This window comes from Pseudorasbora parva, unplaced genomic scaffold (genome assembly GCF_024679245.1).
Source record: "Pseudorasbora parva isolate DD20220531a unplaced genomic scaffold, ASM2467924v1 scaffold_33, whole genome shotgun sequence".
Classification (NCBI taxonomy): Eukaryota; Metazoa; Chordata; class Actinopteri; order Cypriniformes; family Gobionidae; genus Pseudorasbora; species Pseudorasbora parva.
This window is the reverse complement of record NW_027125104.1, coordinates 748,550-771,832: the sequence shown is the minus strand read 5'-3', so window position 1 is coordinate 771,832 and position 23,283 is coordinate 748,550. Positions and strand designations below refer to the sequence as shown.

The window sequence follows — 23,283 nt, the reverse complement described above, 5'->3', positions numbered from 1 at the left end:
GTGGGTAGTGAAAGGGTGCAGGAGACCATCATGTGGTCAGTGAAGAAAAGGGGGGTCAATGTTGCATCGGTTGGCGGGCAGTCCCTTGTAAAAATATAGTCGATACGAGAGGCTCTGGCGCCATCACCACTGAACCAGGTGTAGCCCTCCTCTCTCTGATGCATTGTTTTAAAACAGTCGACTAACTTAAAATCTTTGACCAATTTATTTAATAAAACCGATGTCTTGTCGACCTTAAAATCTTCTCCTACCCTTTTCCTATCTTTTTTTGTTAAAACACAGTTAAAATCCCCTGCTACCACTAGGGGAGCCCTACCTAACATGTGGGGCTGCAAATCTTCTAAAAGCTTGTATCTGTCATTTTTACTTGTGTAACCATACAAATTTAAAACATTAAAATCCTTACCTAAAAAAGTCAGATTAACTAAAATTGCCCGCCCATCCCTCACCACAGTGCTGCCCTTCACCAAGATGTTGGGATTTTTTATTAAAATGGCCACACCGTCATTTCTGTTAAAATTGGAGCCACTCCAGATGGAGGGTCCTTGGGTCCACAGCTCTTCCCATTTTCTGTAATTGGTTAAAAAGGGCAGAGCACACTCTTGCAATAAATAGATGTCTGACTTAAAATTATTTAAAAATGATAAAACACTCTGTGCTCGCAAAGTAGACCTCACACTTCTCACATTGATTGTAGAGATAGTGAGGGCCATGAGCAGTATGGTTAAAAATACAAGCATTGATGAAAATAAAAACAGATAAAAAGACTACAGAAATTGCATTAAAATCATGTTACTTCTTGTTGCACCTGCCTTTCCTTTTCCCCAGATAAACTGGGGTCAGGAGGGCAAGTGCTCGCCGCCTCAGAATCCACAGAGGAAACCTCTTGTGGATCCTTTGGTGACGATGTTCTTAGCTTAAAGTGTAGAAAGGAGACTTCATTTGGAGAGTCTGCAGGCCACATACGGTTCAGATCTTCCGAAGAGGAACTATCTGGCCGATGCGATGCCCGCAGCCTTTTCTCCTCTGTTTGAAGCAGAGGAGATCTCGCAGACCTTTTCTGCACTTGAGCATTTGGGAGTGAACACTCGGTTTCACTCCCACTATCCACCCCACTAACCTCCGATACGGTGTAGAGGGAGGAAGCCGTTTCATCTTCCTCCTCCTCCATTTTGTCTTTGCTTTTTTCTTGTTGGGGAGTGGCTTCCTCCCCCTTTTCATTAACGAATTCTGACTCCGCCCCTGTGGCCGCCCCACTTCTTTCTTCTTGTCCAATCCCTGAGGCTGGCTGGGAATGTGAAATTCCCGCCAAAACCTCAGGGCCCGCCTCCTCCTCTCTTTGTTCTTTTGATTGTTCCTTTGGTGGGGCGGCCATTTTGTTCCCTTTCAACTTGTTGGCAAAACTTTTAGGGCAATCTCTGTAGAAATGGTTAGCATCTCCACAGAGATTACACCGTCTGCCATTGGTACATTCCTCAAAAATGTGACCAATTTCTCTGCACTTCCTACACACAATTTCTTGGCATGCCTCAGCGAGGTGTCCCATTTTCCCACATTTTCGGCACAATTTGGGCATTCCCTGATAATGAATGTAGCCGCGGTTCTCTCCCAGCACAATCATTGAGGGTAAATGACTCAGACCCTGGAATCCGCTTGGATCTTCCCACTGTTTAATGGGAACTCTCCAAGCGCAATTCCAGATGCCGTCTTCGTCAAGCACCTTGACTGGTGGACTTCGAACCGTGCAAAATCTACCCAGCCATACAGCAACATCATCTCCACTCACTGTTTCATTGAACATTCTAACAATCACTGTTTTAATAGAATTGTCAGAAAGTTTCTCAACATTGAACATGGAGAACTGGGTCTTGCAATGCTCAAATCGTTGCCAGAAATCTTGCAACAAGGAAGCAGATCTAAAACTGACATCGAAACCTTTGTTCAGGGGCAGAGTCATTAAACAATTTAAATCACTGGCATTAAAATTGAGGGTTTTTTGGATGAGCTTCCTGGAGAAGTCTAAACGAGACAACCCCAGGAGCTTACCCTCCACCTCTCTAAATAAAAATCGCACGCTGTGGTGCCTCCGCATGCCGGCACGAGCAGCCGACATGGTGGAGGCACCGACAGCCTAAAAAAACCCGTAAAAGAACAATAAATACAATAAATAGATAAAAGAATAACAGTCTTACCTTAAAACTGCTAACCTGTAAAATCAGCAGGGTCACTCTCCCTCTAAAAAGTTGTACGGCTCGGGACACCAGAAGCTCTCGAGCCAGGAAACCTTAAAGAGGCGATCGCAGTCTCAACCGTTCGACAAGACACTTGATCTTAGCCAAAAGGCCGAGAAGCGATGACACAATGACGCAGCGGCAGGGGAGCCGGCAAAGGCGACGCCCATCTGGGAAGCGGTGAGGGGGGGGAGGGTTGGCAAAGGCCGTACGTCGTAGAGACCTGAAACTTTGAGGGATGGTACTAGCCACTCGCTCTACAACATCACCAAGGCTGGCCCCCCGATGGGCCCGGCGGTGGCGCTACAGCCACCGAAAGTACGAAATGGCTCGTAGCTCCCAAACCGCACGCCGCAGAACCAAGTGTCTTATATCATCGGAATCCTTGGCTCGAGCCGAGCGAGACGCATGCCTCGGATTCGAAGGTTGCGCTGGCGAAATTTTCGGGTATTTGGGATTTTGTGAAAAACCTACTTTTGCACACTAGTCCTAGGTCTTTTGCCCGATCTGGCCCAAACCAGTGCAGAAAGATTCTCTGGAGTCTGACTGTCCGTCCAGATCGGAAAAAAAGTGGGAATTTCGATTCAGCTTGGCGGCGGCAGGCCGAAACCTACGGGCTGGGCGAGGCGGGGTCTGCTAGAACGGCTATAGCTCTTGGACGGAACGAGACAATTTCACCCAAGCCGGTACACCCGTGCACGGGCTCAGTCTGGGGTCAGGCGAGAAAGGACGCGGTGAATGGCCACCTAGTGGCGCTTTAAAATGAAAAAGCAACAACATGAGAGCGGCTATAGGCGAACGTATGTCGCGTGCTTTTTCACAGCACGCGCACGAGACAGTCGTACCATACGACAGAAAACCTCCATCCGAACAACTTTGCCTTTGGGACCACTGCTGTCAATCAACTCGTCCGTTGAATATCAAAGTTTGTGGGAAAAACCACATTCGGCAAACCGGTCGCAGGTTTCGACAACCTCGATGAAAACAGACGCAGTTCAGTTCTCTGAACTCTCCGGGTCACTGGCTGACACAGCAGAAAGAGACAGAAACATAACAAAACTGGTGCAACTTCACCCTTTGGGGCAGTGGGCGGCGCCACAAGCGTCAAGAACCGCACGCTTTTTCCCTCCACGCTATCTGCTTTTAACCAGTGTGTACAGGGGAGAGCGCGAACGCAGTCCCCCACTACCATAAATTATGCAGTCGAGATTCCCACATTTGGGGAATTCGCAGGGGTCAGCACAACCGGAGTGCAATGGCCGAGCCTCGCCCTGGGTGAACCACCTTCCTGATCATGGTGTCTCCCCTGCCAGGTAAGTATGAGTTGCCTGGCCTCCAGGCAGAGGCGCCCTATCCCCCTTCGCCATCCTCAAACACGGTGACCTTCCCCTCCCCCAAGAAAAGGAAGGACGGGGCACCTTCCATTGCTTGACTGCTGCGTGCGTGCGTGACCTTGATTTGAATCAGGTGTCCCTAATCCATCCAACACAAACCCCCGATTCGACTCATCAGCTCGTTGGTAAAGACTCTCAAATAAGAGGGACATCAAAAAACGTGCTGTGACGGTGATGAGTCAGCCGGCCGGCAACCGACGCTTTTGTTCTTCTTTTTTCCCTATGCTCATATGACCGCAGCTTGCTGCTTTCTCTGTGGCACGGTCATCGTCAACGGTCACCTCATCGTCATTCTGTATGCGCTTCCTGCGTATTTCTGTATTCTCTGACAAAATTCCAGTGGTGTTGTTGGTTCTTCTATTAGTCACAACAATTCGCAGTCCCCAAAAAGGGGAAGCACACCGTTCCTGGAGGCACTGCAATACCAGGTCGATGCGTGGAGTGGACGGAGCAAGCCCCGGTTCCGGCTCCATGTGCCAAAAATCAATTTAATATGCAGTCCCCGGATAGGGGACGTATCAGATATTAAACTGATAAGAACAGATACTACACTTGATCTTAGCCAAAAGGCCGAGAAGCGATGACACAATGACGCAGCGGCAGGGGAGCCGGCAAAGGCGACGCCCATCTGGGAAGCGGTGAGGGGGGGGAGGGTTGGCAAAGGCCGTACGTCGTAGAGACCTGAAACTTTGAGGGATGGTACTAGCCACTCGCTCTACAACATCACCAAGGCTGGCCCCCCGATGGGCCCGGCGGTGGCGCTACAGCCACCGAAAGTACGAAATGGCTCGTAGCTCCCAAACCGCACGCCGCAGAACCAAGTGTCTTATATCATCGGAATCCTTGGCTCGAGCCGAGCGAGACGCATGCCTCGGATTCGAAGGTTGCGCTGGCGAAATTTTCGGGTATTTGGGATTTTGTGAAAAACCTACTTTTGCACACTAGTCCTAGGTCTTTTGCCCGATCTGGCCCAAACCAGTGCAGAAAGATTCTCTGGAGTCTGACTGTCCGTCCAGATCGGAAAAAAAGTGGGAATTTCGATTCAGCTTGGCGGCGGCAGGCCGAAACCTACGGGCTGGGCGAGGCGGGGTCTGCTAGAACGGCTATAGCTCTTGGACGGAACGAGACAATTTCACCCAAGCCGGTACACCCGTGCACGGGCTCAGTCTGGGGTCAGGCGAGAAAGGACGCGGTGAATGGCCACCTAGTGGCGCTTTAAAATGAAAAAGCAACAACATGAGAGCGGCTATAGGCGAACGTATGTCGCGTGCTTTTTCACAGCACGCGCACGAGACAGTCGTACCATACGACAGAAAACCTCCATCCGAACAACTTTGCCTTTGGGACCACTGCTGTCAATCAACTCGTCCGTTGAATATCAAAGTTTGTGGGAAAAACCACATTCGGCAAACCGGTCGCAGGTTTCGACAACCTCGATGAAAACAGACGCAGTTCAGTTCTCTGAACTCTCCGGGTCACTGGCTGACACAGCAGAAAGAGACAGAAACATAACAAAACTGGTGCAACTTCACCCTTTGGGGCAGTGGGCGGCGCCACAAGCGTCAAGAACCGCACGCTTTTTCCCTCCACGCTATCTGCTTTTAACCAGTGTGTACAGGGGAGAGCGCGAACGCAGTCCCCCACTACCATAAATTATGCAGTCGAGATTCCCACATTTGGGGAATTCGCAGGGGTCAGCACAACCGGAGTGCAATGGCCGAGCCTCGCCCTGGGTGAACCACCTTCCTGATCATGGTGTCTCCCCTGCCAGGTAAGTATGAGTTGCCTGGCCTCCAGGCAGAGGCGCCCTATCCCCCTTCGCCATCCTCAAACACGGTGACCTTCCCCTCCCCCAAGAAAAGGAAGGACGGGGCACCTTCCATTGCTTGACTGCTGCGTGCGTGCGTGCCTGACCTTGATTTGAATCAGGTGTCCCTAATCCATCCAACACAAACCCCCGATTCGACTCATCAGCTCGTTGGTAAAGACTCTCAAATAAGAGGGACATCAAAAAACGTGCTGTGACGGTGATGAGTCAGCCGGCCGGCAACCGACGCTTTTGTTCTTCTTTTTTCCCTATGCTCATATGACCGCAGCTTGCTGCTTTCTCTGTGGCACGGTCATCGTCAACGGTCACCTCATCGTCATTCTGTATGCGCTTCCTGCGTATTTCTGTATTCTCTGACAAAATTCCAGTGGTGTTGTTGGTTCTTCTATTAGTCACAACAATTCGCAGTCCCCAAAAAGGGGAAGCACACCGTTCCTGGAGGCACTGCAATACCAGGTCGATGCGTGGAGTGGACGGAGCAAGCCCCGGTTCCGGCTCCATGTGCCAAAAATCAATTTAATATGCAGTCCCCGGATAGGGGACGTATCAGATATTAAACTGATAAGAACAGATACTACACTTGATCTTAGCCAAAAGGCCGAGAAGCGATGACACAATGACGCAGCGGCAGGGGAGCCGGCAAAGGCGACGCCCATCTGGGAAGCGGTGAGGGGGGGGAGGGTTGGCAAAGGCCGTACGTCGTAGAGACCTGAAACTTTGAGGGATGGTACTAGCCACTCGCTCTACAACATCACCAAGGCTGGCCCCCCGATGGGCCCGGCGGTGGCGCTACAGCCACCGAAAGTACGAAATGGCTCGTAGCTCCCAAACCGCACGCCGCAGAACCAAGTGTCTTATATCATCGGAATCCTTGGCTCGAGCCGAGCGAGACGCATGCCTCGGATTCGAAGGTTGCGCTGGCGAAATTTTCGGGTATTTGGGATTTTGTGAAAAACCTACTTTTGCACACTAGTCCTAGGTCTTTTGCCCGATCTGGCCCAAACCAGTGCAGAAAGATTCTCTGGAGTCTGACTGTCCGTCCAGATCGGAAAAAAAGTGGGAATTTCGATTCAGCTTGGCGGCGGCAGGCCGAAACCTACGGGCTGGGCGAGGCGGGGTCTGCTAGAACGGCTATAGCTCTTGGACGGAACGAGACAATTTCACCCAAGCCGGTACACCCGTGCACGGGCTCAGTCTGGGGTCAGGCGAGAAAGGACGCGGTGAATGGCCACCTAGTGGCGCTTTAAAATGAAAAAGCAACAACATGAGAGCGGCTATAGGCGAACGTATGTCGCGTGCTTTTTCACAGCACGCGCACGAGACAGTCGTACCATACGACAGAAAACCTCCATCCGAACAACTTTGCCTTTGGGACCACTGCTGTCAATCAACTCGTCCGTTGAATATCAAAGTTTGTGGGAAAAACCACATTCGGCAAACCGGTCGCAGGTTTCGACAACCTCGATGAAAACAGACGCAGTTCAGTTCTCTGAACTCTCCGGGTCACTGGCTGACACAGCAGAAAGAGACAGAAACATAACAAAACTGGTGCAACTTCACCCTTTGGGGCAGTGGGCGGCGCCACAAGCGTCAAGAACCGCACGCTTTTTCCCTCCACGCTATCTGCTTTTAACCAGTGTGTACAGGGGAGAGCGCGAACGCAGTCCCCCACTACCATAAATTATGCAGTCGAGATTCCCACATTTGGGGAATTCGCAGGGGTCAGCACAACCGGAGTGCAATGGCCGAGCCTCGCCCTGGGTGAACCACCTTCCTGATCATGGTGTCTCCCCTGCCAGGTAAGTATGAGTTGCCTGGCCTCCAGGCAGAGGCGCCCTATCCCCCTTCGCCATCCTCAAACACGGTGACCTTCCCCTCCCCCAAGAAAAGGAAGGACGGGGCACCTTCCATTGCTTGACTGCTGCGTGCGTGCGTGCCTGACCTTGATTTGAATCAGGTGTCCCTAATCCATCCAACACAAACCCCCGATTCGACTCATCAGCTCGTTGGTAAAGACTCTCAAATAAGAGGGACATCAAAAAACGTGCTGTGACGGTGATGAGTCAGCCGGCCGGCAACCGACGCTTTTGTTCTTCTTTTTTCCCTATGCTCATATGACCGCAGCTTGCTGCTTTCTCTGTGGCACGGTCATCGTCAACGGTCACCTCATCGTCATTCTGTATGCGCTTCCTGCGTATTTCTGTATTCTCTGACAAAATTCCAGTGGTGTTGTTGGTTCTTCTATTAGTCACAACAATTCGCAGTCCCCAAAAAGGGGAAGCACACCGTTCCTGGAGGCACTGCAATACCAGGTCGATGCGTGGAGTGGACGGAGCAAGCCCCGGTTCCGGCTCCATGTGCCAAAAATCAATTTAATATGCAGTCCCCGGATAGGGGACGTATCAGATATTAAACTGATAAGAACAGATACTACACTTGATCTTAGCCAAAAGGCCGAGAAGCGATGACACAATGACGCAGCGGCAGGGGAGCCGGCAAAGGCGACGCCCATCTGGGAAGCGGTGAGGGGGGGGAGGGTTGGCAAAGGCCGTACGTCGTAGAGACCTGAAACTTTGAGGGATGGTACTAGCCACTCGCTCTACAACATCACCAAGGCTGGCCCCCCGATGGGCCCGGCGGTGGCGCTACAGCCACCGAAAGTACGAAATGGCTCGTAGCTCCCAAACCGCACGCCGCAGAACCAAGTGTCTTATATCATCGGAATCCTTGGCTCGAGCCGAGCGAGACGCATGCCTCGGATTCGAAGGTTGCGCTGGCGAAATTTTCGGGTATTTGGGATTTTGTGAAAAACCTACTTTTGCACACTAGTCCTAGGTCTTTTGCCCGATCTGGCCCAAACCAGTGCAGAAAGATTCTCTGGAGTCTGACTGTCCGTCCAGATCGGAAAAAAAGTGGGAATTTCGATTCAGCTTGGCGGCGGCAGGCCGAAACCTACGGGCTGGGCGAGGCGGGGTCTGCTAGAACGGCTATAGCTCTTGGACGGAACGAGACAATTTCACCCAAGCCGGTACACCCGTGCACGGGCTCAGTCTGGGGTCAGGCGAGAAAGGACGCGGTGAATGGCCACCTAGTGGCGCTTTAAAATGAAAAAGCAACAACATGAGAGCGGCTATAGGCGAACGTATGTCGCGTGCTTTTTCACAGCACGCGCACGAGACAGTCGTACCATACGACAGAAAACCTCCATCCGAACAACTTTGCCTTTGGGACCACTGCTGTCAATCAACTCGTCCGTTGAATATCAAAGTTTGTGGGAAAAACCACATTCGGCAAACCGGTCGCAGGTTTCGACAACCTCGATGAAAACAGACGCAGTTCAGTTCTCTGAACTCTCCGGGTCACTGGCTGACACAGCAGAAAGAGACAGAAACATAACAAAACTGGTGCAACTTCACCCTTTGGGGCAGTGGGCGGCGCCACAAGCGTCAAGAACCGCACGCTTTTTCCCTCCACGCTATCTGCTTTTAACCAGTGTGTACAGGGGAGAGCGCGAACGCAGTCCCCCACTACCATAAATTATGCAGTCGAGATTCCCACATTTGGGGAATTCGCAGGGGTCAGCACAACCGGAGTGCAATGGCCGAGCCTCGCCCTGGGTGAACCACCTTCCTGATCATGGTGTCTCCCCTGCCAGGTAAGTATGAGTTGCCTGGCCTCCAGGCAGAGGCGCCCTATCCCCCTTCGCCATCCTCAAACACGGTGACCTTCCCCTCCCCCAAGAAAAGGAAGGACGGGGCACCTTCCATTGCTTGACTGCTGCGTGCGTGCGTGCCTGACCTTGATTTGAATCAGGTGTCCCTAATCCATCCAACACAAACCCCTGATTCGACTCATCAGCTCGTTGGTAAAGACTCTCAAATAAGAGGGACATCAAAAAACGTGCTGTGACGGTGATGAGTCAGCCGGCCGGCAACCGACGCTTTTGTTCTTCTTTTTTCCCTATGCTCATATGACCGCAGCTTGCTGCTTTCTCTGTGGCACGGTCATCGTCAACGGTCACCTCATCGTCATTCTGTATGCGCTTCCTGCGTATTTCTGTATTCTCTGACAAAATTCCAGTGGTGTTGTTGGTTCTTCTATTAGTCACAACAATTCGCAGTCCCCAAAAAGGGGAAGCACACCGTTCCTGGAGGCACTGCAATACCAGGTCGATGCGTGGAGTGGACGGAGACCTGAAACTTTGAGGGATGGTACTAGCCACTCGCTCTACAACATCACCAAGGCTGGCCCCCCGATGGGCCCGGCGGTGGCGCTACAGCCACCGAAAGTACGAAATGGCTCGTAGCTCCCAAACCGCACGCCGCAGAACCAAGTGTCTTATATCATCGGAATCCTTGGCTCGAGCCGAGCGAGACGCATGCCTCGGATTCGAAGGTTGCGCTGGCGAAATTTTCGGGTATTTGGGATTTTGTGAAAAACCTACTTTTGCACACTAGTCCTAGGTCTTTTGCCCGATCTGGCCCAAACCAGTGCAGAAAGATTCTCTGGAGTCTGACTGTCCGTCCAGATCGGAAAAAAAGTGGGAATTTCGATTCAGCTTGGCGGCGGCAGGCCGAAACCTACGGGCTGGGCGAGGCGGGGTCTGCTAGAACGGCTATAGCTCTTGGACGGAACGAGACAATTTCACCCAAGCCGGTACACCCTCAGTCTGGGGTCAGGCGAGAAAGGACGCGGTGAATGGCCACCTAGTGGCGCTTTAAAATGAAAAAGCAACAACATGAGAGCGGCTATAGGCGAACGTATGTCGCGTGCTTTTTCACAGCACGCGCACGAGACAGTCGTACCATACGACAGAAAACCTCCATCCGAACAACTTTGCCTTTGGGACCACTGCTGTCAATCAACTCGTCCGTTGAATATCAAAGTTTGTGGGAAAAACCACATTCGGCAAACCGGTCGCAGGTTTCGACAACCTCGATGAAAACAGACGCAGTTCAGTTCTCTGAACTCTCCGGGTCACTGGCTGACACAGCAGAAAGAGACAGAAACATAACAAAACTGGTGCAACTTCACCCTTTGGGGCAGTGGGCGGCGCCACAAGCGTCAAGAACCGCACGCTTTTTCCCTCCACGCTATCTGCTTTTAACCAGTGTGTACAGGGGAGAGCGCGAACGCAGTCCCCCACTACCATAAATTATGCAGTCGAGATTCCCACATTTGGGGAATTCGCAGGGGTCAGCACAACCGGAGTGCAATGGCCGAGCCTCGCCCTGGGTGAACCACCTTCCTGATCATGGTGTCTCCCCTGCCAGGTAAGTATGAGTTGCCTGGCCTCCAGGCAGAGGCGCCCTATCCCCCTTCGCCATCCTCAAACACGGTGACCTTCCCCTCCCCCAAGAAAAGGAAGGACGGGGCACCTTCCATTGCTTGACTGCTGCGTGCGTGCGTGCCTGACCTTGATTTGAATCAGGTGTCCCTAATCCATCCAACACAAACCCCTGATTCGACTCATCAGCTCGTTGGTAAAGACTCTCAAATAAGAGGGACATCAAAAAACGTGCTGTGACGGTGATGAGTCAGCCGGCCGGCAACCGACGCTTTTGTTCTTCTTTTTTCCCTATGCTCATATGACCGCAGCTTGCTGCTTTCTCTGTGGCACGGTCATCGTCAATGGTCACCTCATCGTCATTCTGTATGCGCTTCCTGCGTATTTCTGTATTCTCTGACAAAATTCCAGTGGTGTTGTTGGTTCTTCTATTAGTCACAACAATTCGCAGTCCCCAAAAAGGGGAAGCACACCGTTCCTGGAGGCACTGCAATACCAGGTCGATGCGTGGAGTGGACGGAGCAAGCCCCGGTTCCGGCTCCATGTGCCAAAAATCAATTTAATATGCAGTCCCCGGATAGGGGACGTATCAGATATTAAACTGATAAGAACAGATACTACACTTGATCTTAGCCAAAAGGCCGAGAAGCGATGACACAATGACGCAGCGGCAGGGGAGCCGGCAAAGGCGACGCCCATCTGGGAAGCGGTGAGGGGGGGGAGGGTTGGCAAAGGCCGTACGTCGTAGAGACCTGAAACTTTGAGGGATGGTACTAGCCACTCGCTCTACAACATCACCAAGGCTGGCCCCCCGATGGGCCCGGCGGTGGCGCTACAGCCACCGAAAGTACGAAATGGCTCGTAGCTCCCAAACCGCACGCCGCAGAACCAAGTGTCTTATATCATCGGAATCCTTGGCTCGAGCCGAGCGAGACGCATGCCTCGGATTCGAAGGTTGCGCTGGCGAAATTTTCGGGTATTTGGGATTTTGTGAAAAACCTACTTTTGCACACTAGTCCTAGGTCTTTTGCCCGATCTGGCCCAAACCAGTGCAGAAAGATTCTCTGGAGTCTGACTGTCCGTCCAGATCGGAAAAAAAGTGGGAATTTCGATTCAGCTTGGCGGCGGCAGGCCGAAACCTACGGGCTGGGCGAGGCGGGGTCTGCTAGAACGGCTATAGCTCTTGGACGGAACGAGACAATTTCACCCAAGCCGGTACACCCGTGCACGGGCTCAGTCTGGGGTCAGGCGAGAAAGGACGCGGTGAATGGCCACCTAGTGGCGCTTTAAAATGAAAAAGCAACAACATGAGAGCGGCTATAGGCGAACGTATGTCGCGTGCTTTTTCACAGCACGCGCACGAGACAGTCGTACCATACGACAGAAAACCTCCATCCGAACAACTTTGCCTTTGGGACCACTGCTGTCAATCAACTCGTCCGTTGAATATCAAAGTTTGTGGGAAAAACCACATTCGGCAAACCGGTCGCAGGTTTCGACAACCTCGATGAAAACAGACGCAGTTCAGTTCTCTGAACTCTCCGGGTCACTGGCTGACACAGCAGAAAGAGACAGAAACATAACAAAACTGGTGCAACTTCACCCTTTGGGGCAGTGGGCGGCGCCACAAGCGTCAAGAACCGCACGCTTTTTCCCTCCACGCTATCTGCTTTTAACCAGTGTGTACAGGGGAGAGCGCGAACGCAGTCCCCCACTACCATAAATTATGCAGTCGAGATTCCCACATTTGGGGAATTCGCAGGGGTCAGCACAACCGGAGTGCAATGGCCGAGCCTCGCCCTGGGTGAACCACCTTCCTGATCATGGTGTCTCCCCTGCCAGGTAAGTATGAGTTGCCTGGCCTCCAGGCAGAGGCGCCCTATCCCCCTTCGCCATCCTCAAACACGGTGACCTTCCCCTCCCCCAAGAAAAGGAAGGACGGGGCACCTTCCATTGCTTGACTGCTGCGTGCGTGCGTGCCTGACCTTGATTTGAATCAGGTGTCCCTAATCCATCCAACACAAACCCCCGATTCGACTCATCAGCTCGTTGGTAAAGACTCTCAAATAAGAGGGACATCAAAAAACGTGCTGTGACGGTGATGAGTCAGCCGGCCGGCAACCGACGCTTTTGTTCTTCTTTTTTCCCTATGCTCATATGACCGCAGCTTGCTGCTTTCTCTGTGGCACGGTCATCGTCAACGGTCACCTCATCGTCATTCTGTATGCGCTTCCTGCGTATTTCTGTATTCTCTGACAAAATTCCAGTGGTGTTGTTGGTTCTTCTATTAGTCACAACAATTCGCAGTCCCCAAAAAGGGGAAGCACACCGTTCCTGGAGGCACTGCAATACCAGGTCGATGCGTGGAGTGGACGGAGCAAGCCCCGGTTCCGGCTCCATGTGCCAAAAATCAATTTAATATGCAGTCCCCGGATAGGGGACGTATCAGATATTAAACTGATAAGAACAGATACTACACTTGATCTTAGCCAAAAGGCCGAGAAGCGATGACACAATGACGCAGCGGCAGGGGAGCCGGCAAAGGCGACGCCCATCTGGGAAGCGGTGAGGGGGGGGAGGGTTGGCAAAGGCCGTACGTCGTAGAGACCTGAAACTTTGAGGGATGGTACTAGCCACTCGCTCTACAACATCACCAAGGCTGGCCCCCCGATGGGCCCGGCGGTGGCGCTACAGCCACCGAAAGTACGAAATGGCTCGTAGCTCCCAAACCGCACGCCGCAGAACCAAGTGTCTTATATCATCGGAATCCTTGGCTCGAGCCGAGCGAGACGCATGCCTCGGATTCGAAGGTTGCGCTGGCGAAATTTTCGGGTATTTGGGATTTTGTGAAAAACCTACTTTTGCACACTAGTCCTAGGTCTTTTGCCCGATCTGGCCCAAACCAGTGCAGAAAGATTCTCTGGAGTCTGACTGTCCGTCCAGATCGGAAAAAAAGTGGGAATTTCGATTCAGCTTGGCGGCGGCAGGCCGAAACCTACGGGCTGGGCGAGGCGGGGTCTGCTAGAACGGCTATAGCTCTTGGACGGAACGAGACAATTTCACCCAAGCCGGTACACCCGTGCACGGGCTCAGTCTGGGGTCAGGCGAGAAAGGACGCGGTGAATGGCCACCTAGTGGCGCTTTAAAATGAAAAAGCAACAACATGAGAGCGGCTATAGGCGAACGTATGTCGCGTGCTTTTTCACAGCACGCGCACGAGACAGTCGTACCATACGACAGAAAACCTCCATCCGAACAACTTTGCCTTTGGGACCACTGCTGTCAATCAACTCGTCCGTTGAATATCAAAGTTTGTGGGAAAAACCACATTCGGCAAACCGGTCGCAGGTTTCGACAACCTCGATGAAAACAGACGCAGTTCAGTTCTCTGAACTCTCCGGGTCACTGGCTGACACAGCAGAAAGAGACAGAAACATAACAAAACTGGTGCAACTTCACCCTTTGGGGCAGTGGGCGGCGCCACAAGCGTCAAGAACCGCACGCTTTTTCCCTCCACGCTATCTGCTTTTAACCAGTGTGTACAGGGGAGAGCGCGAACGCAGTCCCCCACTACCATAAATTATGCAGTCGAGATTCCCACATTTGGGGAATTCGCAGGGGTCAGCACAACCGGAGTGCAATGGCCGAGCCTCGCCCTGGGTGAACCACCTTCCTGATCATGGTGTCTCCCCTGCCAGGTAAGTATGAGTTGCCTGGCCTCCAGGCAGAGGCGCCCTATCCCCCTTCGCCATCCTCAAACACGGTGACCTTCCCCTCCCCCAAGAAAAGGAAGGACGGGGCACCTTCCATTGCTTGACTGCTGCGTGCGTGCGTGCCTGACCTTGATTTGAATCAGGTGTCCCTAATCCATCCAACACAAACCCCCGATTCGACTCATCAGCTCGTTGGTAAAGACTCTCAAATAAGAGGGACATCAAAAAACGTGCTGTGACGGTGATGAGTCAGCCGGCCGGCAACCGACGCTTTTGTTCTTCTTTTTTCCCTATGCTCATATGACCGCAGCTTGCTGCTTTCTCTGTGGCACGGTCATCGTCAACGGTCACCTCATCGTCATTCTGTATGCGCTTCCTGCGTATTTCTGTATTCTCTGACAAAATTCCAGTGGTGTTGTTGGTTCTTCTATTAGTCACAACAATTCGCAGTCCCCAAAAAGGGGAAGCACACCGTTCCTGGAGGCACTGCAATACCAGGTCGATGCGTGGAGTGGACGGAGCAAGCCCCGGTTCCGGCTCCATGTGCCAAAAATCAATTTAATATGCAGTCCCCGGATAGGGGACGTATCAGATATTAAACTGATAAGAACAGATACTACACTTGATCTTAGCCAAAAGGCCGAGAAGCGATGACACAATGACGCAGCGGCAGGGGAGCCGGCAAAGGCGACGCCCATCTGGGAAGCGGTGAGGGGGGGGAGGGTTGGCAAAGGCCGTACGTCGTAGAGACCTGAAACTTTGAGGGATGGTACTAGCCACTCGCTCTACAACATCACCAAGGCTGGCCCCCCGATGGGCCCGGCGGTGGCGCTACAGCCACCGAAAGTACGAAATGGCTCGTAGCTCCCAAACCGCACGCCGCAGAACCAAGTGTCTTATATCATCGGAATCCTTGGCTCGAGCCGAGCGAGACGCATGCCTCGGATTCGAAGGTTGCGCTGGCGAAATTTTCGGGTATTTGGGATTTTGTGAAAAACCTACTTTTGCACACTAGTCCTAGGTCTTTTGCCCGATCTGGCCCAAACCAGTGCAGAAAGATTCTCTGGAGTCTGACTGTCCGTCCAGATCGGAAAAAAAGTGGGAATTTCGATTCAGCTTGGCGGCGGCAGGCCGAAACCTACGGGCTGGGCGAGGCGGGGTCTGCTAGAACGGCTATAGCTCTTGGACGGAACGAGACAATTTCACCCAAGCCGGTACACCCGTGCACGGGCTCAGTCTGGGGTCAGGCGAGAAAGGACGCGGTGAATGGCCACCTAGTGGCGCTTTAAAATGAAAAAGCAACAACATGAGAGCGGCTATAGGCGAACGTATGTCGCGTGCTTTTTCACAGCACGCGCACGAGACAGTCGTACCATACGACAGAAAACCTCCATCCGAACAACTTTGCCTTTGGGACCACTGCTGTCAATCAACTCGTCCGTTGAATATCAAAGTTTGTGGGAAAAACCACATTCGGCAAACCGGTCGCAGGTTTCGACAACCTCGATGAAAACAGACGCAGTTCAGTTCTCTGAACTCTCCGGGTCACTGGCTGACACAGCAGAAAGAGACAGAAACATAACAAAACTGGTGCAACTTCACCCTTTGGGGCAGTGGGCGGCGCCACAAGCGTCAAGAACCGCACGCTTTTTCCCTCCACGCTATCTGCTTTTAACCAGTGTGTACAGGGGAGAGCGCGAACGCAGTCCCCCACTACCATAAATTATGCAGTCGAGATTCCCACATTTGGGGAATTCGCAGGGGTCAGCACAACCGGAGTGCAATGGCCGAGCCTCGCCCTGGGTGAACCACCTTCCTGATCATGGTGTCTCCCCTGCCAGGTAAGTATGAGTTGCCTGGCCTCCAGGCAGAGGCGCCCTATCCCCCTTCGCCATCCTCAAACACGGTGACCTTCCCCTCCCCCAAGAAAAGGAAGGACGGGGCACCTTCCATTGCTTGACTGCTGCGTGCGTGCGTGCCTGACCTTGATTTGAATCAGGTGTCCCTAATCCATCCAACACAAACCCCTGATTCGACTCATCAGCTCGTTGGTAAAGACTCTCAAATAAGAGGGACATCAAAAAACGTGCTGTGACGGTGATGAGTCAGCCGGCCGGCAACCGACGCTTTTGTTCTTCTTTTTTCCCTATGCTCATATGACCGCAGCTTGCTGCTTTCTCTGTGGCACGGTCATCGTCAACGGTCACCTCATCGTCATTCTGTATGCGCTTCCTGCGTATTTCTGTATTCTCTGACAAAATTCCAGTGGTGTTGTTGGTTCTTCTATTAGTCACAACAATTCGCAGTCCCCAAAAAGGGGAAGCACACCGTTCCTGGAGGCACTGCAATACCAGGTCGATGCGTGGAGTGGACGGAGACCTGAAACTTTGAGGGATGGTACTAGCCACTCGCTCTACAACATCACCAAGGCTGGCCCCCCGATGGGCCCGGCGGTGGCGCTACAGCCACCGAAAGTACGAAATGGCTCGTAGCTCCCAAACCGCACGCCGCAGAACCAAGTGTCTTATATCATCGGAATCCTTGGCTCGAGCCGAGCGAGACGCATGCCTCGGATTCGAAGGTTGCGCTGGCGAAATTTTCGGGTATTTGGGATTTTGTGAAAAACCTACTTTTGCACACTAGTCCTAGGTCTTTTGCCCGATCTGGCCCAAACCAGTGCAGAAAGATTCTCTGGAGTCTGACTGTCCGTCCAGATCGGAAAAAAAGTGGGAATTTCGATTCAGCTTGGCGGCGGCAGGCCGAAACCTACGGGCTGGGCGAGGCGGGGTCTGCTAGAACGGCTATAGCTCTTGGACGGAACGAGACAATTTCACCCAAGCCGGTACACCCTCAGTCTGGGGTCAGGCGAGAAAGGACGCGGTGAATGGCCACCTAGTGGCGCTTTAAAATGAAAAAGCAACAACATGAGAGCGGCTATAGGCGAACGTATGTCGCGTGCTTTTTCACAGCACGCGCACGAGACAGTCGTACCATACGACAGAAAACCTCCATCCGAACAACTTTGCCTTTGGGACCACTGCTGTCAATCAACTCGTCCGTTGAATATCAAAGTTTGTGGGAAAAACCACATTCGGCAAACCGGTCGCAGGTTTCGACAACCTCGATGAAAACAGACGCAGTTCAGTTCTCTGAACTCTCCGGGTCACTGGCTGACACAGCAGAAAGAGACAGAAACATAACAAAACTGGTGCAACTTCACCCTTTGGGGCAGTGGGCGGCGCCACAAGCGTCAAGAACCGCACGCTTTTTCCCTCCACGCTATCTGCTTTTAACCAGTGTGTACAGGGGAGAGCGCGAACGCAGTCCCCCACTACCATAAATTATGCAGTCGAGATTCCCACATTTGGGGAATTCGCAGGGGTCAGCACAACCGGAGTGCAATGGCCGAGCCTCGCCCTGGGTGAACCACCTTCCTGATCATGGTGTCTCCCCTGCCAGGTAAGTATGAGTTGCCTGGCCTCCAGGCAGAGGCGCCCTATCCCCCTTCGCCATCCTCAAACACGGTGACCTTCCCCTCCCCCAAGAAAAGGAAGGACGGGGCACCTTCCATTGCTTGACTGCTGCGTGCGTGCGTGCCTGACCTTGATTTGAATCAGGTGTCCCTAATCCATCCAACACAAACCCCTGATTCGACTCATCAGCTCGTTGGTAAAGACTCTCAAATAAGAGGGACATCAAAAAACGTGCTGTGACGGTGATGAGTCAGCCGGCCGGCAACCGACGCTTTTGTTCTTCTTTTTTCCCTATGCTCATATGACCGCAGCTTGCTGCTTTCTCTGTGGCACGGTCATCGTCAATGGTCACCTCATCGTCATTCTGTATGCGCTTCCTGCGTATTTCTGTATTCTCTGACAAAATTCCAGTGGTGTTGTTGGTTCTTCTATTAGTCACAACAATTCGCAGTCCCCAAAAAGGGGAAGCACACCGTTCCTGGAGGCACTGCAATACCAGGTCGATGCGTGGAGTGGACGGAGCAAGCCCCGGTTCCGGCTCCATGTGCCAAAAATCAATTTAATATGCAGTCCCCGGATAGGGGACGTATCAGATATTAAACTGATAAGAACAGATACTACACTTGATCTTAGCCAAAAGGCCGAGAAGCGATGACACAATGACGCAGCGGCAGGGGAGCCGGCAAAGGCGACGCCCATCTGGGAAGCGGTGAGGGGGGGGAGGGTTGGCAAAGGCCGTACGTCGTAGAGACCTGAAACTTTGAGGGATGGTACTAGCCACTCGCTCTACAACATCACCAAGGCTGGCCCCCCGATGGGCCCGGCGGTGGCGCTACAGCCACCGAAAGTACGAAATGGCTCGTAGCTCCCAAACCGCACGCCGCAGAACCAAGTGTCTTATATCATCGGAATCCTTGGCTCGAGCCGAGCGAGACGCATGCCTCGGATTCGAAGGTTGCGCTGGCGAAATTTTCGGGTATTTGGGATTTTGTGAAAAACCTACTTTTGCACACTAGTCCTAGGTCTTTTGCCCGATCTGGCCCAAACCAGTGCAGAAAGATTCTCTGGAGTCTGACTGTCCGTCCAGATCGGAAAAAAAGTGGGAATTTCGATTCAGCTTGGCGGCGGCAGGCCGAAACCTACGGGCTGGGCGAGGCGGGGTCTGCTAGAACGGCTATAGCTCTTGGACGGAACGAGACAATTTCACCCAAGCCGGTACACCCGTGCACGGGCTCAGTCTGGGGTCAGGCGAGAAAGGACGCGGTGAATGGCCACCTAGTGGCGCTTTAAAATGAAAAAGCAACAACATGAGAGCGGCTATAGGCGAACGTATGTCGCGTGCTTTTTCACAGCACGCGCACGAGACAGTCGTACCATACGACAGAAAACCTCCATCCGAACAACTTTGCCTTTGGGACCACTGCTGTCAATCAACTCGTCCGTTGAATATCAAAGTTTGTGGGAAAAACCACATTCGGCAAACCGGTCGCAGGTTTCGACAACCTCGATGAAAACAGACGCAGTTCAGTTCTCTGAACTCTCCGGGTCACTGGCTGACACAGCAGAAAGAGACAGAAACATAACAAAACTGGTGCAACTTCACCCTTTGGGGCAGTGGGCGGCGCCACAAGCGTCAAGAACCGCACGCTTTTTCCCTCCACGCTATCTGCTTTTAACCAGTGTGTACAGGGGAGAGCGCGAACGCAGTCCCCCACTACCATAAATTATGCAGTCGAGATTCCCACATTTGGGGAATTCGCAGGGGTCAGCACAACCGGAGTGCAATGGCCGAGCCTCGCCCTGGGTGAACCACCTTCCTGATCATGGTGTCTCCCCTGCCAGGTAAGTATGAGTTGCCTGGCCTCCAGGCAGAGGCGCCCTATCCCCCTTCGCCATCCTCAAACACGGTGACCTTCCCCTCCCCCAAGAAAAGGAAGGACGGGGCACCTTCCATTGCTTGACTGCTGCGTGCGTGCGTGCCTGACCTTGATTTGAATCAGGTGTCCCTAATCCATCCAACACAAACCCCTGATTCGACTCATCAGCTCGTTGGTAAAGACTCTCAAATAAGAGGGACATCAAAAAACGTGCTGTGACGGTGATGAGTCAGCCGGCCGGCAACCGACGCTTTTGTTCTTCTTTTTTCCCTATGCTCATATGACCGCAGCTTGCTGCTTTCTCTGTGGCACGGTCATCGTCAACGGTCACCTCATCGTCATTCTGTATGCGCTTCCTGCGTATTTCTGTATTCTCTGACAAAATTCCAGTGGTGTTGTTGGTTCTTCTATTAGTCACAACAATTCGCAGTCCCCAAAAAGGGGAAGCACACCGTTCCTGGAGGCACTGCAATACCAGGTCGATGCGTGGAGTGGACGGAGACCTGAAACTTTGAGGGATGGTACTAGCCACTCGCTCTACAACATCACCAAGGCTGGCCCCCCGATGGGCCCGGCGGTGGCGCTACAGCCACCGAAAGTACGAAATGGCTCGTAGCTCCCAAACCGCACGCCGCAGAACCAAGTGTCTTATATCATCGGAATCCTTGGCTCGAGCCGAGCGAGACGCATGCCTCGGATTCGAAGGTTGCGCTGGCGAAATTTTCGGGTATTTGGGATTTTGTGAAAAACCTACTTTTGCACACTAGTCCTAGGTCTTTTGCCCGATCTGGCCCAAACCAGTGCAGAAAGATTCTCTGGAGTCTGACTGTCCGTCCAGATCGGAAAAAAAGTGGGAATTTCGATTCAGCTTGGCGGCGGCAGGCCGAAACCTACGGGCTGGGCGAGGCGGGGTCTGCTAGAACGGCTATAGCTCTTGGACGGAACGAGACAATTTCACCCAAGCCGGTACACCCTCAGTCTGGGGTCAGGCGAGAAAGGACGCGGTGAATGGCCACCTAGTGGCGCTTTAAAATGAAAAAGCAACAACATGAGAGCGGCTATAGGCGAACGTATGTCGCGTGCTTTTTCACAGCACGCGCACGAGACAGTCGTACCATACGACAGAAAACCTCCATCCGAACAACTTTGCCTTTGGGACCACTGCTGTCAATCAACTCGTCCGTTGAATATCAAAGTTTGTGGGAAAAACCACATTCGGCAAACCGGTCGCAGGTTTCGACAACCTCGATGAAAACAGACGCAGTTCAGTTCTCTGAACTCTCCGGGTCACTGGCTGACACAGCAGAAAGAGACAGAAACATAACAAAACTGGTGCAACTTCACCCTTTGGGGCAGTGGGCGGCGCCACAAGCGTCAAGAACCGCACGCTTTTTCCCTCCACGCTATCTGCTTTTAACCAGTGTGTACAGGGGAGAGCGCGAACGCAGTCCCCCACTACCATAAATTATGCAGTCGAGATTCCCACATTTGGGGAATTCGCAGGGGTCAGCACAACCGGAGTGCAATGGCCGAGCCTCGCCCTGGGTGAACCACCTTCCTGATCATGGTGTCTCCCCTGCCAGGTAAGTATGAGTTGCCTGGCCTCCAGGCAGAGGCGCCCTATCCCCCTTCGCCATCCTCAAACACGGTGACCTTCCCCTCCCCCAAGAAAAGGAAGGACGGGGCACCTTCCATTGCTTGACTGCTGCGTGCGTGCGTGCCTGACCTTGATTTGAATCAGGTGTCCCTAATCCATCCAACACAAACCCCTGATTCGACTCATCAGCTCGTTGGTAAAGACTCTCAAATAAGAGGGACATCAAAAAACGTGCTGTGACGGTGATGAGTCAGCCGGCCGGCAACCGACGCTTTTGTTCTTCTTTTTTCCCTATGCTCATATGACCGCAGCTTGCTGCTTTCTCTGTGGCACGGTCATCGTCAATGGTCACCTCATCGTCATTCTGTATGCGCTTCCTGCGTATTTCTGTATTCTCTGACAAAATTCCAGTGGTGTTGTTGGTTCTTCTATTAGTCACAACAATTCGCAGTCCCCAAAAAGGGGAAGCACACCGTTCCTGGAGGCACTGCAATACCAGGTCGATGCGTGGAGTGGACGGAGCAAGCCCCGGTTCCGGCTCCATGTGCCAAAAATCAATTTAATATGCAGTCCCCGGATAGGGGACGTATCAGATATTAAACTGATAAGAACAGATACTACACTTGATCTAAGCCAAAAGGCCGAGAAGCGATGACACAATGACGCAGCGGCAGGGGAGCCGGCAAAGGCGACGCCCATCTGGGAAGCGGTGAGGGGGGGGAGGGTTGGCAAAGGCCGTACGTCGTAGAGACCTGAAACTTTGAGGGATGGTACTAGCCACTCGCTCTACAACATCACCAAGGCTGGCCCCCCGATGGGCCCGGCGGTGGCGCTACAGCCACCGAAAGTACGAAATGGCTCGTAGCTCCCAAACCGCACGCCGCAGAACCAAGTGTCTTATATCATCGGAATCCTTGGCTCGAGCCGAGCGAGACGCATGCCTCGGATTCGAAGGTTGCGCTGGCGAAATTTTCGGGTATTTGGGATTTTGTGAAAAACCTACTTTTGCACACTAGTCCTAGGTCTTTTGCCCGATCTGGCCCAAACCAGTGCAGAAAGATTCTCTGGAGTCTGACTGTCCGTCCAGATCGGAAAAAAAGTGGGAATTTCGATTCAGCTTGGCGGCGGCAGGCCGAAACCTACGGGCTGGGCGAGGCGGGGTCTGCTAGAACGGCTATAGCTCTTGGACGGAACGAGACAATTTCACCCAAGCCGGTACACCCGTGCACGGGCTCAGTCTGGGGTCAGGCGAGAAAGGACGCGGTGAATGGCCACCTAGTGGCGCTTTAAAATGAAAAAGCAACAACATGAGAGCGGCTATAGGCGAACGTATGTCGCGTGCTTTTTCACAGCACGCGCACGAGACAGTCGTACCATACGACAGAAAACCTCCATCCGAACAACTTTGCCTTTGGGACCACTGCTGTCAATCAACTCGTCCGTTGAATATCAAAGTTTGTGGGAAAAACCACATTCGGCAAACCGGTCGCAGGTTTCGACAACCTCGATGAAAACAGACGCAGTTCAGTTCTCTGAACTCTCCGGGTCACTGGCTGACACAGCAGAAAGAGACAGAAACATAACAAAACTGGTGCAACTTCACCCTTTGGGGCAGTGGGCGGCGCCACAAGCGTCAAGAACCGCACGCTTTTTCCCTCCACGCTATCTGCTTTTAACCAGTGTGTACAGGGGAGAGCGCGAACGCAGTCCCCCACTACCATAAATTATGCAGTCGAGATTCCCACATTTGGGGAATTCGCAGGGGTCAGCACAACCGGAGTGCAATGGCCGAGCCTCGCCCTGGGTGAACCACCTTCCTGATCATGGTGTCTCCCCTGCCAGGTAAGTATGAGTTGCCTGGCCTCCAGGCAGAGGCGCCCTAT

The 23,283-nt window shown here is 52.7% G+C and overlaps 20 non-coding genes across 20 annotated transcripts; all 20 read right to left on the bottom strand.

Annotated features, from left to right (window-relative positions):
- Window positions 1-3,388: 3,388 nt before the first annotated feature.
- On the bottom strand, window positions 3,389-3,552 carry LOC137067206 (U1 spliceosomal RNA). Its single transcript, XR_010903018.1, has one exon. It is a non-coding gene; the product is annotated as a U1 spliceosomal RNA (small nuclear RNA).
- A 464-nt stretch (window positions 3,553-4,016) lies between these two features.
- Window positions 4,017-4,207, bottom strand: LOC137066717 (U2 spliceosomal RNA). Its single transcript, XR_010902611.1, has one exon. It is a non-coding gene; the product is annotated as a U2 spliceosomal RNA (small nuclear RNA).
- A 1,033-nt stretch (window positions 4,208-5,240) lies between these two features.
- Window positions 5,241-5,404, bottom strand: LOC137067205 (U1 spliceosomal RNA). Its single transcript, XR_010903017.1, has one exon. It is a non-coding gene; the product is annotated as a U1 spliceosomal RNA (small nuclear RNA).
- A 468-nt stretch (window positions 5,405-5,872) lies between these two features.
- On the bottom strand, window positions 5,873-6,063 carry LOC137066716 (U2 spliceosomal RNA). The gene has a single exon (XR_010902610.1). It is a non-coding gene; the product is annotated as a U2 spliceosomal RNA (small nuclear RNA).
- Window positions 6,064-7,096: 1,033 nt separating this feature from the next.
- LOC137067204 (U1 spliceosomal RNA) lies at window positions 7,097-7,260 on the bottom strand. Its single transcript, XR_010903016.1, has one exon. It is a non-coding gene; the product is annotated as a U1 spliceosomal RNA (small nuclear RNA).
- Window positions 7,261-7,728: 468 nt separating this feature from the next.
- On the bottom strand, window positions 7,729-7,919 carry LOC137066715 (U2 spliceosomal RNA). Its single transcript, XR_010902609.1, has one exon. It is a non-coding gene; the product is annotated as a U2 spliceosomal RNA (small nuclear RNA).
- A 1,033-nt stretch (window positions 7,920-8,952) lies between these two features.
- Window positions 8,953-9,116, bottom strand: LOC137067203 (U1 spliceosomal RNA). The gene has a single exon (XR_010903015.1). It is a non-coding gene; the product is annotated as a U1 spliceosomal RNA (small nuclear RNA).
- A 1,454-nt stretch (window positions 9,117-10,570) lies between these two features.
- LOC137067202 (U1 spliceosomal RNA) lies at window positions 10,571-10,734 on the bottom strand. Its single transcript, XR_010903014.1, has one exon. It is a non-coding gene; the product is annotated as a U1 spliceosomal RNA (small nuclear RNA).
- Window positions 10,735-11,202: 468 nt separating this feature from the next.
- LOC137066712 (U2 spliceosomal RNA) lies at window positions 11,203-11,393 on the bottom strand. Its single transcript, XR_010902607.1, has one exon. It is a non-coding gene; the product is annotated as a U2 spliceosomal RNA (small nuclear RNA).
- Window positions 11,394-12,426: 1,033 nt separating this feature from the next.
- On the bottom strand, window positions 12,427-12,590 carry LOC137067201 (U1 spliceosomal RNA). The gene has a single exon (XR_010903013.1). It is a non-coding gene; the product is annotated as a U1 spliceosomal RNA (small nuclear RNA).
- A 468-nt stretch (window positions 12,591-13,058) lies between these two features.
- Window positions 13,059-13,249, bottom strand: LOC137066711 (U2 spliceosomal RNA). Its single transcript, XR_010902606.1, has one exon. It is a non-coding gene; the product is annotated as a U2 spliceosomal RNA (small nuclear RNA).
- Window positions 13,250-14,282: 1,033 nt separating this feature from the next.
- On the bottom strand, window positions 14,283-14,446 carry LOC137067198 (U1 spliceosomal RNA). Its single transcript, XR_010903011.1, has one exon. It is a non-coding gene; the product is annotated as a U1 spliceosomal RNA (small nuclear RNA).
- A 468-nt stretch (window positions 14,447-14,914) lies between these two features.
- Window positions 14,915-15,105, bottom strand: LOC137066710 (U2 spliceosomal RNA). The gene has a single exon (XR_010902605.1). It is a non-coding gene; the product is annotated as a U2 spliceosomal RNA (small nuclear RNA).
- Window positions 15,106-16,138: 1,033 nt separating this feature from the next.
- On the bottom strand, window positions 16,139-16,302 carry LOC137067197 (U1 spliceosomal RNA). Its single transcript, XR_010903010.1, has one exon. It is a non-coding gene; the product is annotated as a U1 spliceosomal RNA (small nuclear RNA).
- A 1,454-nt stretch (window positions 16,303-17,756) lies between these two features.
- Window positions 17,757-17,920, bottom strand: LOC137067196 (U1 spliceosomal RNA). Its single transcript, XR_010903009.1, has one exon. It is a non-coding gene; the product is annotated as a U1 spliceosomal RNA (small nuclear RNA).
- A 468-nt stretch (window positions 17,921-18,388) lies between these two features.
- LOC137066709 (U2 spliceosomal RNA) lies at window positions 18,389-18,579 on the bottom strand. Its single transcript, XR_010902604.1, has one exon. It is a non-coding gene; the product is annotated as a U2 spliceosomal RNA (small nuclear RNA).
- Window positions 18,580-19,612: 1,033 nt separating this feature from the next.
- Window positions 19,613-19,776, bottom strand: LOC137067195 (U1 spliceosomal RNA). Its single transcript, XR_010903008.1, has one exon. It is a non-coding gene; the product is annotated as a U1 spliceosomal RNA (small nuclear RNA).
- Window positions 19,777-21,230: 1,454 nt separating this feature from the next.
- Window positions 21,231-21,394, bottom strand: LOC137067194 (U1 spliceosomal RNA). Its single transcript, XR_010903007.1, has one exon. It is a non-coding gene; the product is annotated as a U1 spliceosomal RNA (small nuclear RNA).
- Window positions 21,395-21,862: 468 nt separating this feature from the next.
- Window positions 21,863-22,053, bottom strand: LOC137066790 (U2 spliceosomal RNA). Its single transcript, XR_010902678.1, has one exon. It is a non-coding gene; the product is annotated as a U2 spliceosomal RNA (small nuclear RNA).
- Window positions 22,054-23,086: 1,033 nt separating this feature from the next.
- Window positions 23,087-23,250, bottom strand: LOC137067193 (U1 spliceosomal RNA). The gene has a single exon (XR_010903006.1). It is a non-coding gene; the product is annotated as a U1 spliceosomal RNA (small nuclear RNA).
- Window positions 23,251-23,283: the final 33 nt, after the last annotated feature.